We start from the raw sequence: 18,203 nt of genomic DNA on the forward strand, positions 1-18,203 counted from the left end.
CTCAGAAGCAGATACTAATAACAATATTCTAGGTGAGACTTGACCTAGAGCAAGGTTTCTCAACCTTACACAACTGACATTTGGGACAGGATAATTCTTCGTGTTGGAGGCTGTCCTGTGCACGGTATAACGTGAAGCAGCATCCCTGGTTTCTAGCTGTGACAATTAAAGACGTCTTTAGACATTGCCAGTGTCCGGGGGCAGACAGAACGGCGCCGAGTTAAAAACCACTCACCTAGAAACAACACGATGGCCAGGGTTTTCTGTCTGGACTCTCTACATCTACCCTTAAGCCTCCAAATTGTCAACTTTACATGGAGTTCTCAGGCAATAACTACAAGTTTTATCTTGCTTGCCCTAAACTACATCACCCAAAATAATTACATACACACATACAATAAAGTAGAATAAAAAGACAACTGCCCAGAAAAATGCAAAAGTGGCACTGCGACCCCCAAAGAAGAAACTCTGTCTCTCTCTTTGCTCCAATAAAATAAATTTAGTAGTTTTATTTTTACATACATGTCTCTTTCAGGAGAGAACTGTCAGAGTAGAATTAAACAGGCAAAATTTGAGGCTCTGTGACCAGATGAAAGAGACCCCAGGTCCAGAAACAAAGTTTATGTAAATTTAATTTCCCACCAACCCCATCCCCCACCCCATTATGCCAGGGACGTGTTGAGGGAAGTTTATGGGAATGATAGAACTCCAGCAGACTGTCAGATTCTTAGCACTCTCAAGAGTTGTCCCAGTCAAAATCAAAAATCTGTTCCTCATCGTGTGCTTAATAAACAGAACTTATTCTTGACTGAATGAATAAAGTCTGGTGTGTACAAAGCAGGTTAGGTGGGCAGTGCACTTTTACCCTAGAACTGAAGGAGAATCGCAATCAGGCTGAATTTAGTTTAGCTGGTACACTTTTGAAATGGGCAATAGACTGGATCCTGGTTACTTTATAAGCCACTGAAGTTCCAGTTTGTGACTAATGTTAGTTTAACACTTCTCTGTCGGGACAGACTAGAATTCTCTTTCTGGAATGAGATCAGCTTGCCACCAAATCACACTTTGGGAATAGGCAGTGTAAACCCTTAGTGAGGTTAGAAGGTAACCCTTAGAAGGTAAACAAAGTGATCTATTCTCTTTTTTTCTTCTTTTTCCTGTCTGTAACAAATGCACTTTGAGTGATCCTTCTGAAGAGATGTGGGGAGGGTGGGCAGAGACAGTAGACACATTATTTTGTGTTTGGTGTGCATAACTGGAGGAATTCCTTCAGGCCTGGGGTAGGAAGCAGGAGAGTGAAAGGCCAATGGTTGATTCCTTTGTTTGGTTTTTATTGTGCATGACTAAATGTATTAGACATGTTGGATCACAGAGAATATGCATCTGTGAATCATGGCCCTGTTGAATTTGTATGTGTTTTGCCTGCTAATATCAGCTGGCCTTTCCAGCTACAAAAGGCCTCCCTATTAACATGATATCTGAATTACCTTAATAAAATTAGAGTCAGAACATGCCATGTGAGTCTTCTGCAAAAAACAAAGATATTTCCCAATGCCATATATATATATATATATATATATATATATATATATACTGATTTTCTGTGATTCATGTTTTCTTCAAAATAGGAAAAGATGAAGGATGATGTGGAAGTAGCCAGCATTGCACAGAATAAGGAATGATGGACATAATAGGTTTTAGAAACAATTCTTTATAGCCTCTAACAAACTCCAAGTAAATGCAAATTTTTTAATGTAATCTTTCCAACAAAAAAACCATTAAACCTCTACTATATGAACGGAGTTTGGCTTAGCTAGATCATGTGCCATTTAGTCGATGGAAAACTACTGATTCAAAGGACAGACACTTCTGTAAATAGATGGGTGGGTTTTTATTCTTTTGCGGATGGAGAAGTAATAAAGTATTGCACCGGGCTCCTACCAGACACCAGGGGGAGAAAGCTGAATGTCCTAAGGTTTTCATCAGCTTTATTGTCATTCCTTGGAAGAAGAAAAATGAGATTTACTTAATCGCAGAAGTATGACAAATTTCTTTCTTTGAATCTCAGAATGTTTTTCAGTGAAGATTTTCAATTGAGAGAGATTATTATTTAGGGGGGAAATCCTTGAAAATGTCTTTGCTCCCTGTTTTAAAATCCCTCACCAAGAAGATTACTGCCAGCTTTATTGCAATGTCACAAAGCCAGGTGCTTTGTGTGTAAAACAAAGGTAGCGGGGTGTTTGGAAAGAACTCGGACCAAGGGTAAGGGGTCTGTGTTCCTGGCCCTCCCTCTACTGTATGACCTTAAATAAGTCACTGTCTTTCTCTATGTCTTGGTTTTCCCGCTTGCACAAAAGGAGGGCTTTGAGCTAGATTATCTTCAAGGCCCCAGCAGCTCAAAGAAACCTCAAGATTAACTGTGTTCCTGCCTGCCAGCCAGATATCACTCTGAACAAACGCTGTCACTCTGCATAATGGCTGTGTTTCCCCAGACACATCATGGAAGATATTTTCTACCTGAAGTCACAATTTCACCACTTACCTACCCCAATATCATTTAAGGTCTCCTTCTTCTGCTTTGAAGTTCAAAGAAAGAGAGGACTCTGCTTAATGACAATGGCCCCTTTGAAATGTTCCCTCTGCAGCTGCAAGCTGGCAGATCCTGCACTGTACAAAGGCAAGGAGGTTATTGTGATGCAGATGTGCTCCAAGCTGCGTCGGCAGCAAGAACATTTCCATGGGTCTTTACTGTATTTCTTCTATTATTCATAGAACACAATGTAAATGAAGCCATAAATTTCACCCCCCCACACACTAGATGTAGAAAGAAGATAATGGAAATTGTGAATTATGAATGAATCACTGTTATTGTAATTCCTTAAGGATTCTGATGGAGATGATTAAATTCTCGCAAAGACACCGATTCGAAACTTTTATGCCAGAGTACTTAGTCATGCTGCTTGGAATTTCACAAGGAATGGCGCAGAGATGATCTTGCTTTTGCATTTACCTGCCACATCCTCTCATAGATAATCTGCCTAGGCTTGGACCTTATTAAAAATGGAGATTTCATTCCTGCGGGAGGGAAAAGTGTTGCAAAATTACACGTATCTTCCCACTAGTCAGACATATTGCTTGGGATCCTGAACACATAACAGGTGAAAGCTTTAACCCTGAGTTCTTGGAATTTATCTTTTTCTTTTAGAAAACAAAATAGTTAGAAGTCCCTATCCTTCTTTAAGGAGAAGGCAATGGCACCCCACTAAACTGATCCAGCAACCTAATAAAGTCAAAGATGCAGATTTTTTTTCCCCTCTTTTAAATGTGTTTTGATAACAGGAGTTTTGGTCAGCAATTATTCTCTCAACCCTGGTACACGATTCTTCTCAGTAATGACAGTGGCCCATGAGATTCAGAAGCCGTTCTGGTTTTGATAATGATAGAAAGTGATTAGAAGTACTTCACTGGTCTGAGACAAAGCCTCTGGAAAATTTCAACCTTAATCCACTTTAGTCTTGTGCCAGGCTTTTAGAAGGTTATAGTCCCCAAAATGAGATTTGAGATGATATTTAACAGTTCAAGTGTCATTCTGGAAGGAGTTCTCTTTTGCAGAACTCCAAAATAGATTTTTGACATTTTTATGCTACCGAATATGTATGAATTGATAAAGATATAGGCACACGCAAGCTTCTGTTCAGTAGTTGCTTTCAAATCTCAAACACAAAATAGTTTTTAAAATTTAGAATATATGTGATTATGCAGGGTGTAAAAGGTACCACTGGAGAGTCTTCATAAAAGTTTCTAGTATTCACCAAAATGTAGTAGATGCAAAATGAACTAGGAGTTCTTAGGCAGCCAAGAACCCTTCCCTGATCCTCAATATCCTTGTTTGCAAACTGAAAAATTTGGATTAGATGATGTCTAAGGTACTTTTCTTTCCTAAGGACACGACTGAGCGAATGAACTGAACTGAACTGAAGGTATTTTCCAGCTTTAACTTTCTCACTTCTTGAATAGAAAGCAAATTCAGTTCCGTTCACTTCAGTTCAGTCACTCAGTCGTGTCTGACTCTTTGCAACCCCATGAATTGCAGCACGCCAGGCCTCCCTGTCCATCATCAACTCCCGGAGTTTACCCAAACTCATGTCCATCGAGTCAGTGATGCCATCCAGCCATCTCATCCTCTGTCGTCCCCTTCTCCTCCTGCCCCCAATCCCTCCCAGCATCAGTCTTTTCCAATGAGTCAATTCAATTGAAATGCAAATATTCTTACTTTACTGGGCCTAGGCTAGAAGGTATATAAAAAGCTAGGACTCTAACCTCTATCATGAGGACTTGGGAGTGTCCTGAAAGTCTTGAAAGGGGGTTGTCTATATAGAGCCTAGTTTGAGATCACAAACAAGGTCACTGGAGCTACTAGCCAAGAGGAGTCTTTGCCAGTTGCCAGAGGTGTGGTCAAGGCTTCCCTGGAGGCTCAGTGGTAGAAAACGCTCCTGCCAATGCAGGAGACTTGGATTCATACCTGGGTTGGGAAGAACTGGAAAAAGAAATGACAACCCATTCCAGTACTCCTGTCTGGAGAATCCCACGGACAGAGGAACCTAGCAGGCTACAGTCCAGTCCAGTTCAGTTCAGTTCAGTCGCTCAGTCGTGTCCGACTCTTTGCGACCCCATGAATCGCAGCAAGCCAAGCCTCCCTGTCCATCACCAACTCCCGGAGTTCACTCAGACTCACATCCATCGAGTCAGTGACACCATCCAGCCATCTCATCCTCTGTCGTCCCCTTCTCCTCCTACCTTCAATCCCTCCCAGCATCAGAGTCTTTTCCAATGAGTCAACTCTTCACATGAGGTGGCCAAAGTACTGGAGTTTCAGCTTTAGCATCATTTCTTCCAAAGAAATCCCAGGGCTGATCTCCTGGGATGGCAAAAGAGTCTGACTTGACTTAACAACTGAACAACAACAATTGTGTGTAAAGTCCCTGGCACATATTGGATTTTATATGTGTGTGTGTGCGCTTATGTGCTTGTGTGCTTAGTTGCTCAGTCACGCCCGACTCTTTGCAACCCCATTCACTTATATATACATATATATGTGTGGGGGGATATATATATGTATATAGATATGACTACTCCAAAATTCTTGCCTGGAGAATTCCATGGACAGAAGAGCCTGGTGGGCTACAGTCCTTGGGGTCACAAAGAGTCAGACATGACTGAGCAACTAACACACACACACACACATTTTATATATATATATATACACTCACATCTGAATAACTGAATCACTTTGCAGTACACCTGAGACATTGTAAATGAACTATACTTTAATTTTTAAAAAACAAAAGATCAGCATTGGGAACTCACGTACAACTGTGGCAGATTCATGTCAATGTATGGCAAAACCAATACAGTATTGTAAAGTTAAATAAATAAATAAACAAACAAAAGATCAAAATTAACATTTGTGAGGAATTTAATAATAAAAAATTAAGAAGTTAAAATTATTTACTGAGGCACTAATTTCACATTTAAAGAACTGACCTTATAGCAATGATAAAACAGAAGAAAAGTCAGTCACAGGGTGAAAAGCAATGTATCATTGTGGTGAGCAGTATGGTCTCTAGGAATACCAGAGCCAGGTTGCCTGTTCTGCCATGGCTCAGTTCAGTTCAGTCACTCAGTTGTGTCCGACTCTTTAAAATCCCATGGACCGCAGCCTACCAGGCCTCCCTGTCCATCACCAATTCCTGGAGTTCACCCAAACTCATGTCCACTGAGTCAGTGATGCCATCCAACCATCTCATACTCTGTTGTACCCTTCTCCTCCTACCTTCAATCCCTCCCAGCATCACAGGGTTTTTTCAGATGAGTTAACTCTTCCCATCAGGTAGCCAAAGTATTGGAGTTTCAGCTTTAGCATCAGTCCTTCCAAAGAACACCCAGGACTGATCTCCTTTAGGATGGACTGGTTGGATCTCCTTTCAGTCCAAGGGACTCTCAAGAGTCTTCTTGAACACCACAGTTTAAAAGCATCAATTCTCCGGCACTCACCTTTCTTTATAGTCCAACTCTCACATCCATACATGACTACTGGAAAAACCATAGCCTTGACTAGACAGACCTTTGTTGACAAAGTAATGTCTCTGCTTTTTAATATGCTCTCTAAGTTGGTCATAACTTTCCTGCCAAGGAGTAAGTGTCTTAATTTCATGGCTGCAATCACCATCTGCAGTGATTTTGGAGCCCCCCAAAATAAAGTCTGACACTGTTTCCACTGTTTCCCGATCTATTTCCCATGAAGTGATGGGACTGGATACCGTGATCTTAGTTTTCTGAATGTTGAGCTTTAAGCCAGCATTTTCACTCTCCTCTTTCACTTTCATCAGGAGGCTCTTTAGTTCTTCTTCACTTTCTGCCATAAGGGTGGTGTCATCTGCATATCTGAGGTTATTGATATTTCTCCCGGCAATCTTGATTCCAGCTTGTGCTTCTTCCAGCCCAGCGTTTCTCATGATGTACTCTGCATGTAAGTTAAATAAGCAGGATGACAATATACAGCCTTGACATACTCCTTTTCCTATTTGGAACCAGTCTATTTTCCCATGTCCAGTTCTAACTGTTGCTTCCTGACTTGCATACAGGTTTCTCAAGAGGCAGGTCAAGTGGTCTGGTAGTACCATCTCTTTCAGAATTTTCCAGTTTATTGTGATCCACATAGTCAAAGGCTTTGGCATAGTCTATAAAGCATAAATAGATGTTTTTCTGGAACTCTCTTGCTTTTTCCATGATCCAGTGGATGTTAGTAATTGGATCTCTGGTTCCTCTGCTTTTTCTAAATCCAGCTTGAACATCAGGAAGTTCACAGTACTCGTATTGCTAAAGCCTGGCTTGGAGAATTTTGAGCATTACTTTACTAGCATGTGAGATGAGTGCAATTGTGCGGTAGCTTGAGCATTCTTTGGCATTGCCTTTCTTTGGGATTGGAATGAAAACTGACCTTTTCCAGTCCTGTGGCCACTGCTGAGTTTTGCGGGCATATTGAGTGCAGCACTTTCATAGCATCATCTTTCAGGATTTGAAATAGGTCAACTGGAATTCCATCACCTCCACTAGCCCTCTATTTCTTTGCACTGATTACTGAGGAAGGCTTTCTTATCTCTCCTTGCTGTTCTTTGGAACTCTGCATTCAAATGGGTATATCTTTCCTTTTCTCCTTTGCCTTTCACTTCTCTTCTTTTCACAGCTATTTGTAAGGCCTCCTCAGACAGCCATTTTGCTTTTTTGCATTTCTTTTTCTTGGGGATGGTTTTGATCCCTGTCTCCTATACAACGTCACAAACCACCATCCTTAGTTTATCAAGGCACTCCGTCTATCAGATCTAGCCCCTTGAATCTATTTCTCACTTCCACTGTATAATGGCAAGCGATTTGATTTAGGTCATACCTGAATGTTCTAGCACTTTCTACACATTGCACCATCACATGTTCTCTAAGCCCTTGATCACTCTTCTAGATTCAGAGCTCGGTTGCCTGTGTCAAGAGTCGCCTGAGTTTCTCTTCACTGAGTCCCAGGATGAAAATTAATTTTTACATATGGAAACAGCCATATCAGGTCAATTCACACAATGGTTATATATCAGTTCATTTCAATTGCTCAGTCATGTCCATCTCTTTGCAGCCCCATGGACTGTAGCACGCCAGGCTTCCCTGTACATCACCAACTCCCAGAGCTTACTCAAACTCATGTCCACTGAGTTGGTGATGCCATCCAACCATTTCATCCTCTGCCGTCCCCTTCTCCTTCTGCCTTCAATCTTTCCCAGCATCAGGGCTTTTCAAATGAGTCAGTTCTTTGCAACAGGTAGCCAAAGTATTGCAGCTGCAGCTTCAGCATTAGTACTTCCAATGAATATTCAGGACTGATTGCCTTAAGGACTGACTGGTTGGATCTCCTTGCTGTCCAAAGAACTTGCAAGAGTCTTCTCCAACACCACAGTTCGAAAGCATCTATTCTTTGGTGCTTAGCTTTCTTTATGGTCCAACTCTTACATCCATACATGACTACTGGAAAAATCATAGCTTTGACTAGATGGAGCTTTGTCAGCAAAGTAATGCCTCTGCTTTTAAAATATTGTCTAGGTTTGTCATAGATTTTCTTCCAAGAAGCAAGCGTCTTTTAATTTTATGGCTGCAGTCACCATCTGCAGTGATATTGGAGCCCCCAAAATAAAGTCTGTCACTGTTTCCATTATTTCCCCATCTATTTGCCATGTAGTGATGGGATCAGATGCCATGATCTTTGTTTTCTGAATGTTGAGTTTTAAGCCAACTTTTTCACTCTCCTCTTTCGCTTTCAAGAGGCTCTTCAGTTCCTCTTCACCTTCTGCCATAAGCGTGGTGTCATCTGCATATCTGAGGTTATTGATATTTCTCCCAACAATCTTGATTCCAGCCTGTGCTTCATCCAGCCCAGCATGTCGCATGATGTACTCTGCATATAAGTTAAATCAGCAGTGTGCCAATATACAGCCTTGATGTACTCCTTTCCCAATTTGGAGCCAGTCTGCTGTTCCATGTCCAGTTCTGTTGCTTCTTGACCTGCATACAGATTTCTCCAGAGGCAGATCAGGTGGTCTGGTAGTCCTATCTCTTGAAGAATTTTCCACAGTTTGTTGTGATCCACACAGTCAAAGGCTTTGGCGTAGTCAATAAAGCAGAAGTAGATGTTTTTCTGGAACTCTCTAGCTTTTTCGATCATCCAGTGGATGTTGGCAATTTGATCTCTGGTTTCCTTGCCTTTTCTAAATCCAACTTGAACATCTTCAAGTTCTTGGTTCACGTACTATTGACGACTTGCCAGAGAATTTTGAGCATTACTTTGCTGGCCTCTGAGATCAGTGCAATTGTGAGGTAGTTTGTTTTCTTTGGCTGTATTTAATAATATGTAGTTTTATTATATATTATATAATAAATATGTGGTTATACTTATTATCTATGGTTAATGCATACAGTTAACATAAATATATGGTTATATTTATGATAGATATATGGTTATATTTAATGAATATCAAAAAGAACAAATCAACTATTTCTCATCAGACAGATAATACTCCTCACTCAGGAGTATTAGCATCAAAGATACAGCCCATATTCATTCTTCATCTATTTCAATACAATAACACTAGGAGACAAATGCCAATGACTCATCCCTCAAAATATGCTAGGTAGGGGACTTTCCTGGTGGCCCAGTGGCTAAGACTCTGTAATCCCAATACAGGGGACCTGGGTTTGATCCCTAGTCAGAGAACCAGATCCCATATACCACAGCTAATAGTTTACATGTGGCAATTTTTTAAAAAATAAAACAAATCCTGCATGCTGCAAGACTTCAAGTGTCACAACTAAGACCCAGTATAGCCAAATAAATACATTAATTAATAAAATTCACCTTGATGAAGTTTATTTTTTTAAAAGAAAGATATACTTGATCTTAGCCAAAAGGCCAAGAAATGATGAATCTAGGGTCTATTACACAGAGGGAAGTAAGTCAGAAAGATAAAAACAGATATCATACATTAACACATATATATGGAATCTAGAAAGATGGTCCTGATGAAGCTAGCTTCAGGACAGCAACGGAAATGCAGAAATAGAGAACAGAGTTGTGAACACATTCCGGGAAGGAGACAGCAGGACTAATAGAGAAAGTAACATTGAAACATACACACTACCATATGTAAAATAGATCGCCAGTGGGGATTTGCTGTATGACACAAGCAGTGCTAACCCAGTGCTCTGTGACAACCTAGAGGGACGGGTGGGAAGTGGGAGGAAGGCTCAAGAAGGAGGGGACATATGTATGTCTATGGCTGATTCACACTGATGTATGGCAAAAACCAACACAATCTTGCAAAGCAATTATCCTCAAATTAAAAATAGATAAATTTTTTTAAAAAAGCTAGGTAGAAATCCTTTTGTGCCCTCATTGCTCACTCATGGTGTTAGGCCACACTTCCATAGCAACTGCTATTTCTCTTATCATTGCTTGATTAACACTTGTAATTACCTGCCCAAATTCTGTCTTTCCCTGTGATGTTAAGCTCCGACTTCTCAGGGATTGTGTCAGTGTGATTCACCATTCCATGCTTAGTTCCATAGTGCCTGGCACACAGCTAGCATTTCATAAATATCTGTGGAACAAAAAAGTTAATAAATAAATGAAGCCAACTCATAGGACTGCCTTCAAGCACCCTGGAGAGAGATACTCCTCTTTGGAAAGACAGACTCTCACAAAGAAGGAAGTGAAAAAGATTTTGTGGGCCTCAAAATGATCTGCCTACTGGCCTGCTATGATTACCAAATTTTCTGCACAGATTCACCTCTCTGGATTCACACACATTGTCCCCAAGTAGCTCCTGTTAAGTAGTTCTTACTCAAGTGGCATATTTAGGCCATATCGAAGAGAAAGTAGTTGACAAGAATGAATTGAACATTCTGAGGTTACAGGAGCATATGGGATTTAGGCTTGGGAATAGCTACTTCAATTAAAATAATTCTTTCCAAGTACAATTTGCAAAATGTAATTTTTATGTCTGACTTTCCTCAAAAATCTTTCACCTTTTTATGACATTTCCATAATTACTTTTGGAGAGAAAATTTCTTTTTCTAAAAGCTATGGGTTTCTGAAATATCAATGATTCCTTCCTCAGTCCCGCAGTTCCTCAATTAAGACAAAGCAAAGGTTCAGTTTATACAGAAGCCTGGATGGGTCCATCAGTGGTTTATGAATCATGTAAAGTATTAAAAAAGGAAGGGACAAGAGAGAGGTTCCCAAGTATTGACCACTCCTCAAAATGATCTCAGACTTTTTGGTATATTTCCAAGTCTCTTCTTTGTTGTAGTTATTATTCAATTGCTAAGTCATGTCCAACTCTTTGCAACACCATGGACTGCAGCACACCAGGCTCCCCTGTTGTCCACTGTCTCTGAGAGTTTGCTCGAATTCATGTCCATTGAGAGGGTGATGCCATCCAACCATCTCACCCTCTGCCACCCCATTCTCCTCCTGCCCTCAATCTTTCCCAGCATCAGGGTCTTTTCCAATGAGTTAACTCTTCACATCAGGTGACCAAAGTATTGGAGCTTCAGCATCAGTCCTTCCAATGAATATTCAGGGTTGATTTCCTTTAGGATTCTCCCTAGAGATTTCAAATCACAGGTCTGGGATGGAACTCAGACATCTGCATCATGACAGCCCCCACATGACACCATAGGTTAGACATTTAGAGTCCCACTAAATTCCTTTCAAGCTTTGACATTCTAAGCATTTAAGTCTTTTCATCAGCCAAGGAGCACCCTTCCCAGCAGCCCCTGCTTCATAAGGAGACCATCAAAGGGCAAGAGCTCTGCCCCTACAGTGTTCCGATTGGTAGTTCTCACCAGTGAGAACAGCAGCCACTGTTTACTGAGAGTCTCTACTTAGCCAGGCTCTCAACACATGCTAAGGGAGCAAAGGGCTTATCCAACACGACCTTAATTCCTGCAGCAACTCTCCCAAGTAGGTCTAATAGCCTCCTTTTCACAAATGAGGCAGTCAAATGTTTTGAGAGGCTGAGAAGATTGCCAAAGACCCTTGATTTTGAAGGGATTGAAGTAGGATTGGAACTCAAAGCTATGTAATTCTACAAGTAGGTTTAACCACTGCACTAGCCCATCTGTCATGACAAAGGTCAAAAGCTTCCCATGTAGACAGAGGCACTGGAGACAGGGCTTCCCTGGTGGCTCAGAGGGTAAAGAAGAATCTGTTTGCAATGCAAGAGACTCGGGTTCGACCCCTGAGTCAGGCAGATCCCCTGGAGAAGAGAATGGCTACCCACTCCAATATTCTTGCCTAGAAAATTCCTTTCCAGGACAGAAGAGCCTGTTGGATAAGAAAGAGTCCATATATATGTATATATACCACATTTTCTTTATCCATTCATTTGTTGATGGACATTTAGGTTGCTTTCATGTCTTGGCTATTATAAATAGTACTTCAATGAGCATTGGGGTGCATGTATCTTTCTGCATTAGAGTTTTCATCTTTTTCAGATATACTCTAAGGATATACGCTAGGTCATATGATAATTCTATTTTTAGTTTTTTAAGGAACCTCCATACTGCTCTTCCAAGTAAACGTTCTAATGTACAATGGATTTCAATTTTTTCCCACTGTAAAAAGTCAGACATAACTGAGCACAGGAGACAAATAGTGTGGCTTTCCCCACTCATGTGCAAAGAGACTTTAATAGAGCCAGTTCTCTACAGCTTTGAAGAGGATAGATAAAACAATAACAAACTCTTTAAGATTACATTCTGTCTGAATCTGCATGTTTGCCAAATTCTACAGGGCCAAGATCTAGGGAAATATTTTTGTTTAACTGTCAAAGAGGTAGGTAAAGAACAAACAGGAATAAAATGATTTGCTCAACACCCAGTGGTATAATGAACTTACAAACACTGTGCAGGCTGTGTATGTAAATATCTGCTGCCAAGGCTTTGGGCAGGGGTGTAGCTGACATTTTCATTCTGGATTCTTGAATAAATACTCCATAATTATTACTTACATATTATTTAAATTTAAATAATTTCATACGGTTAGTGTTTTGAGAGACTGAGGTATTTGTGAAATATCTACCCATTTCTTTAAAACTGCCATATTAAGGGAGGCCAGATTCATGCATAAATCAGCCAACAATGATGGGACACTAACAGAAAAATGTCTATGGGTCACCTTAAGTTACCAACAGGGAAATTCTATCAATCTAACCATGGTACCTCCAGATCTTGTTACTCTTGCTAAAGAGAAACTAATCTGCTCCTATGTCCACTGTGCCTTATTCTCACTGGCGCCTCCTCTAATGAGCCAAGCTCCTTCCTGCCTGGGGGCCTTTGCCCATGCTACTCCCTCCAGCTGGAACGATCTCCCTAGAGAATTCTGCAGGCTTGCCTGATCTACCTTTCCAATGTCTGCTCAAATCCTTCTTCTTCTGGATGACTCCACTGACTCCAGCCTAGTAGGTCCCTCTGTTACACACCCTCTAAGCCCCTGGACCTGTCTCTTCGTAGCCCTTGTCACAATTGAAAGAGTAACTTCTGTATTTAGTTCATGTCTGTTTCTCCTACAAAACTCTAAGCTCCATGAGAGCAGAACTAATTGTGTATCTATCAAGACCAGCTACATATTCTTACAGGCCAGGGCAAAATGAAAACATTGTTTCAAAATTAATAAAAATTTCAAGACACCATCAGTAGAACATTAAACCAAGCATGGGACCTCATAAGCATGTAGCCTTGGGCAATAGCAGAAGTCTCATGCCCATAGAACTGGCCCTGGTCTTTAGGTTTACCACTGCATACATGCCCCATAGCAGGTGCCCAATAAATACTTGTGTATCTAGAAGTAGATAAAGTGCAAAAATTCTCTGAGATTCTCTTCTTCCTTGGTCCATCTATCTCCCATCCCTTCAAGTCAAGAAACACGATTCCTGCTACTGTCACTTCTTTGCAACCAGCTTTGCACAACTTCCTTTAAAGGTTAGACATTTTCCCAGCAGTCTCCTCTGGAGCCCCTAAGATTGAGATTTCTCAGAAGCTGCAGCTGAGAAATGTATTTTTATGTTTCCTTAAAGGAGGCTCCAGTGCATCCTTCAGTGAACTGTTCTTGAAGAGGAGGGAAAAATCGATGCTTTCAGATAGCATTACGTTGCCCTGAATAATCCTGAAGCTGCCCATGACTTACTGGAGAGGGTATAATTGAAGTGAGGATAAACTGCACACCATTTCAAAGTCTACTAAATTGAAACCGTTCTTTTTGTTGACACATGCTTGGGAAGCTGTAGATAATGTGATTTAAAATAAATACACTGGCCCAGTATACTTATATAATTGAAATAAATATGGGATCACCCATAGAGTCCACAGGCAGTTGGGTACATTAACCCCTTGTGTACTGGGTGAGAAGCCATCTGCATGAGCAGGAAGACGTGGCCCTGAGTAAATTGGGGAAAGAAGAGGGCACACAGTCTCAGATGAGATGGACACTTTCAAATGTTGAGTTTTCAGAGCATTTCTGTAGAAAAAGCCTGCCAGGTAATGAATCCTCTCTTGATTCTCCCACCATGCAATTCTGTTGAGTCAATATTAAGGACTCCTAAAGTCCAAGGACTACAGTTGCAGTAGATTTAAAAAAGAAAGAGAGAGAGAGAGAGAGAGAGAGCAAAGAATTCATTTTCCCTCCTCTGATGGCTCCCAGGGAACAATAAAGAGCAAAACTCCAAAACTGCAATAAAATGGTTTCATCAGGGCTCTTTTGAGCAATCTGAATGTGCAATTTCTTAGTCAGAATGTACCTGAACACCTAAAGGGGTATGTATCTAGCAGCTAGGTTGCCATCAGAGATGCAGAGCCACCACGAGAGAAAAGACAGACTTGTTATAGGATTTAGGCCATCTGTGACCCAGAAGCCAGTTAGTCATTGGTGAAAGTCTGTCGCCCTGTGTCTAGTCCTGAAGTTAGCAGGGTTAGACATTGCAAAAGGGAGATAATCGTGACATGAGGGTGAACAAGGCCAAAACGGACCAGAAGAACATTCTGGAATCACAGGGAGTCATGGGAATGGGTGTCTAGCTCTCACAGGCACCCACATTGGTCTCTCACCACTTCCAAGCCTACTAGCATCATTGATACAGGTGACCTGCTGGAGAGCCCTACACGAGCCTGATGGAGAATTCAGAGAAGCTGAGAGAGGAGCTGCCAGGAGCGGGAGGAGGCACTGCTCCCCATCCCCCCACCCCCACCCTGCATGCTGGTCCATGGCCGCAATGCGATCATCAGACCAGAGACCTCCAATGTGAGCTGCAGCAGAACCTGAGCCTCCCACCACCCTCCACAGAAACAAGGCAGCGGCCGCACCTCCACCTTCCAAACCTTCCCCGGGTTTCTCTCATAGCCAGGCTTAACACAGAGCCACGCAAGGAAAGGAATTCGGAAAAATTCAAGGAGAAGAGTTCTGGGAAATGTAGCTTCAACTTAGGTAATGTGATACAAATCCCTGGGGGACAACAATCAGCAGACCCAAATGCACGTCTGAGCTCCTTTGAACAGTCTTTGAAGGTGTAACTTTTCAGTTAGAATGTACCCTGACCCCCCAGGGAGTGCCACTGCAGTTGGATACAGCTCTGCTGCTGCTGCTAAGTCGCTTCAGTTGTGGCCGACTCTGTGCGACCCCATAGACAGCAGCCCACCAGGCTTCCCCGTCCCTGGGATTCTCCAGGCAAGAACACTGGAGTGGGTTGCCATTGCCTTCTCCAATGCATGAAAGTGAAAAGTGAAAGTGAAGTCGGATACAGCTCTAGGTTTGGGTAAAACTGGGGTGTGCCTATAGCTGTGGTCTCAGCTGGGGACCATATTTTCCCCAAGGGGTATCTGGTGACTCTGAATATATTTTTGGATGTCACAGCTAGGAGTGTGTTATGGGCATCCAGTAGGTAGAGACCAGAGATGCCACTGAACATCCCACAATGCACAGTATGGTCACCCACAGCAAAGAAATGTGCAGACCAAAATGTCACAATAGCTGGAGCCAACCAACAAGCCCAGCCATGATCTCTTAGGGTCCTTGAAGCTTCCAAGAAAAGCAGCGAAAGATATTATATATCATTTTAAAACTCTGTACTTCCAACTAGAAGTAAGAGAATCATACTGATGAAAGAAATGAGGCAGATCAATCTGTATTGATTGCTATGCATCAGTATGGTTACTGATGGCTGAAAAAAGCAAATCATAGAACAAGTAGAATGCATGGTACAATGCCTTTTTGTCAATGGGCAACACACAGATTTCAATTTATTTTCTCCCAGAAACAAATCCTGAGAGGTTTCTAGCTCAAGTTGTTTATTTGGGAGAGGATCCCAGGAAACACAGGTAAGAGTGGGAAGTGGATGTATACAATGGAATACTACTCAGCCATGAAAAGAGGATGAAATTTTGTCATTTGCAGTAACATAGATGCACTTGGAGAGCACTGGCTGAGGCATAAGTCAGACAGGGAAAGACAAATAATATATGATAGCACTTACACATGGAATACCTAAAAAATACAACAAACTAGTGAATATAACAAGAAAAAGAAGCAGACTCACAGATATGGAGAACAAACTAGCAATTACTGGTGGGGAGAGGAAAGAGGGGAGGGGTAAGGTAAACGTAGGGGATTAAGAGGAACCAACTACTATGTATAAAATAAGCGACAAGGATATGTTGTACAACAATATAATAAAATAAAAGAAATAAAATCGAGTTAAGTCAGGAACAAATGCGGACCAGGGAGGCCTCCTAAGCTGGGATGTTCAGGAAACAAGGTAACATTTGAACTGAGACCTGGACAATCATGATCCTGCCATAGTCTCTATGGAAAGAGAGTTCCCAGCAGCGGGAAGAGTAAGTGGAAAGACCCCAAGCCAGAAAATCGGGTTGGTTCATTGGGCGTGGGGCTGCATCTTAGTGATCAAGAGAGAGTGTGGTCAAAGACGCAGCTGGAGGGACTTCCCTGGAGGTCCAGGGGTTAAAACTCTGCACTTTCACTACAAGGGGGACAGAGTCAATCCCTGGTCAGGGACCTAAGGTCCCCCATGCCACACAATGCAGAAAAAAAAACACGTGGCTGGAGAAGTAGGTGGGCACTAGTTGGCATAGAACCTTCTTATGTGGTCTACATTTCATGAGTTTGAGTTTCACTCCCACAGGAGGGTTTTAAAGCAGGAGATTGGGCTGACATGGGAGGATTATACAGGGCTGCCACGCGAGGATTATAAAGGGCTGGCATGGGGAGGATTTAGTTCAAATCCTCATAGAGAGATTGATTCAAATGAATTGGTATCTTTACAAATCACTTCTAGAGACTATGTCAAAAATGAAGGTAGGGGGTGGGAGTTGGTGCGGGGCAAGAGTGGAAGCAAGGAGACCCGTTACAGATGGAGGAAGGGAACTCTCTGAAGGTCAACCAGCAAGACAGGAGCACCGCTGAATGGGTTCATGTCCCTCCTTCTAGGCAACAGTGTCTTGCTGTAAGTAGAAAGAGCACAGGAACCTTCACCTGCAGCAAATATCCAGCCTCTCCCTGGTGTCACACAGCTTCTGCCAACAAACATTCATTGCTGGATTTTTAAATGTTTCACTAAATGCGTCAGAAAAAAAAAAAAAGACGCATTTTATTTGAAGCAGCATTTACAGTCACTGTACAGCTGGTGACTGCTAATTGTCATCTGTTAGGCCGGGCATCAGAATGTCTCATCAGAAAGTCTGTCCATCTGTCCTGGGCTGTATCAGCCTTCCTTCTGCTTCCCATCCACAACCTGCCTTCTTCCCACTCTCTCCAGAGCCAGCCCCCGTGTCTCTTGGTGCTCAAGCCAGTCCTGCCGGGGAGGAGAAGACAAATTCTTATTCCTGAAGCTCCATTGGCTGGAGAAGCGGAAACAGCCATGTGAATGTAAATAAGAGTTTGAATATATGCACCCAGTGTGAGTCAGTCTCCCATGACTGTGCCAGCCCAATGCCTCAAATCCTTTTCCTAGGGAGGTTGTTAGAAAGAAATAGTTATATAAATAAAGAAAGAAATAGACACATAAACACTCACCCTCCCCAGCCTCATCATCATCCCTAAAGGGAGAATAGTAAATATACAGGGGGAAAAGTGGAGGAAGATATACATCAAGGTGTCAACAGTATCTATCTCCGAGTGAGAAGATTTTTTTTTCTTCTTCTAGTTTGTGTTCCATAACATTCCTATAGGAAATATCTGTCATTTGTGAGCAATTGAAGATATTTTTAATGAAGATAAGAAGTACCTTATAAGCAGATAAGAAGTCTTGCCTACCCCAAAGGGCTGTGAAAGGATGAAATGACAGATGAAATGACGTCTGTGAATCCACTTCGAGAACGCTGAATCCCAGAAGAAGGTAAAGATGGTCACTGTGCTTGTTAACCAGCATGAACACCTTAGCGGCTACCCAAGGAATGTCATCACTCACGTTGCTCTTTTCTTTCCCTATCTCTCCTCCTTTCTTTCTCCCCATCCTTCCTCCCTTTCTCTTTGCCAAGGACTCAGCCAAGAAAAACAGTATCCCTAGGGTTTGCTTCCAGGCAGGGAGAACTCCCAGTTA

The 18,203-nt window shown here is 41.9% G+C and overlaps 1 long non-coding RNA gene across 1 annotated transcript in view; it reads right to left on the bottom strand.

Annotated features, from left to right (window-relative positions):
• Positions 1–11,993, bottom strand: part of LOC121816480 (uncharacterized) — a 28,854-nt gene extending 16,861 nt beyond the window's left edge. Inside the window, exon 1 of the long non-coding RNA XR_006056097.2 lies at positions 10,070–11,993. This is a non-coding gene — a long non-coding RNA (uncharacterized LOC121816480). The remainder of the gene's footprint in view (positions 1–10,069) is intronic.
• Positions 11,994–18,203: the final 6,210 nt, after the last annotated feature.

The sequence above is a fragment of the Ovis aries genome, chromosome 14, assembly GCF_016772045.2.
Source record: "Ovis aries strain OAR_USU_Benz2616 breed Rambouillet chromosome 14, ARS-UI_Ramb_v3.0, whole genome shotgun sequence".
NCBI classification, from domain to species: domain Eukaryota; kingdom Metazoa; phylum Chordata; class Mammalia; order Artiodactyla; family Bovidae; genus Ovis; species Ovis aries.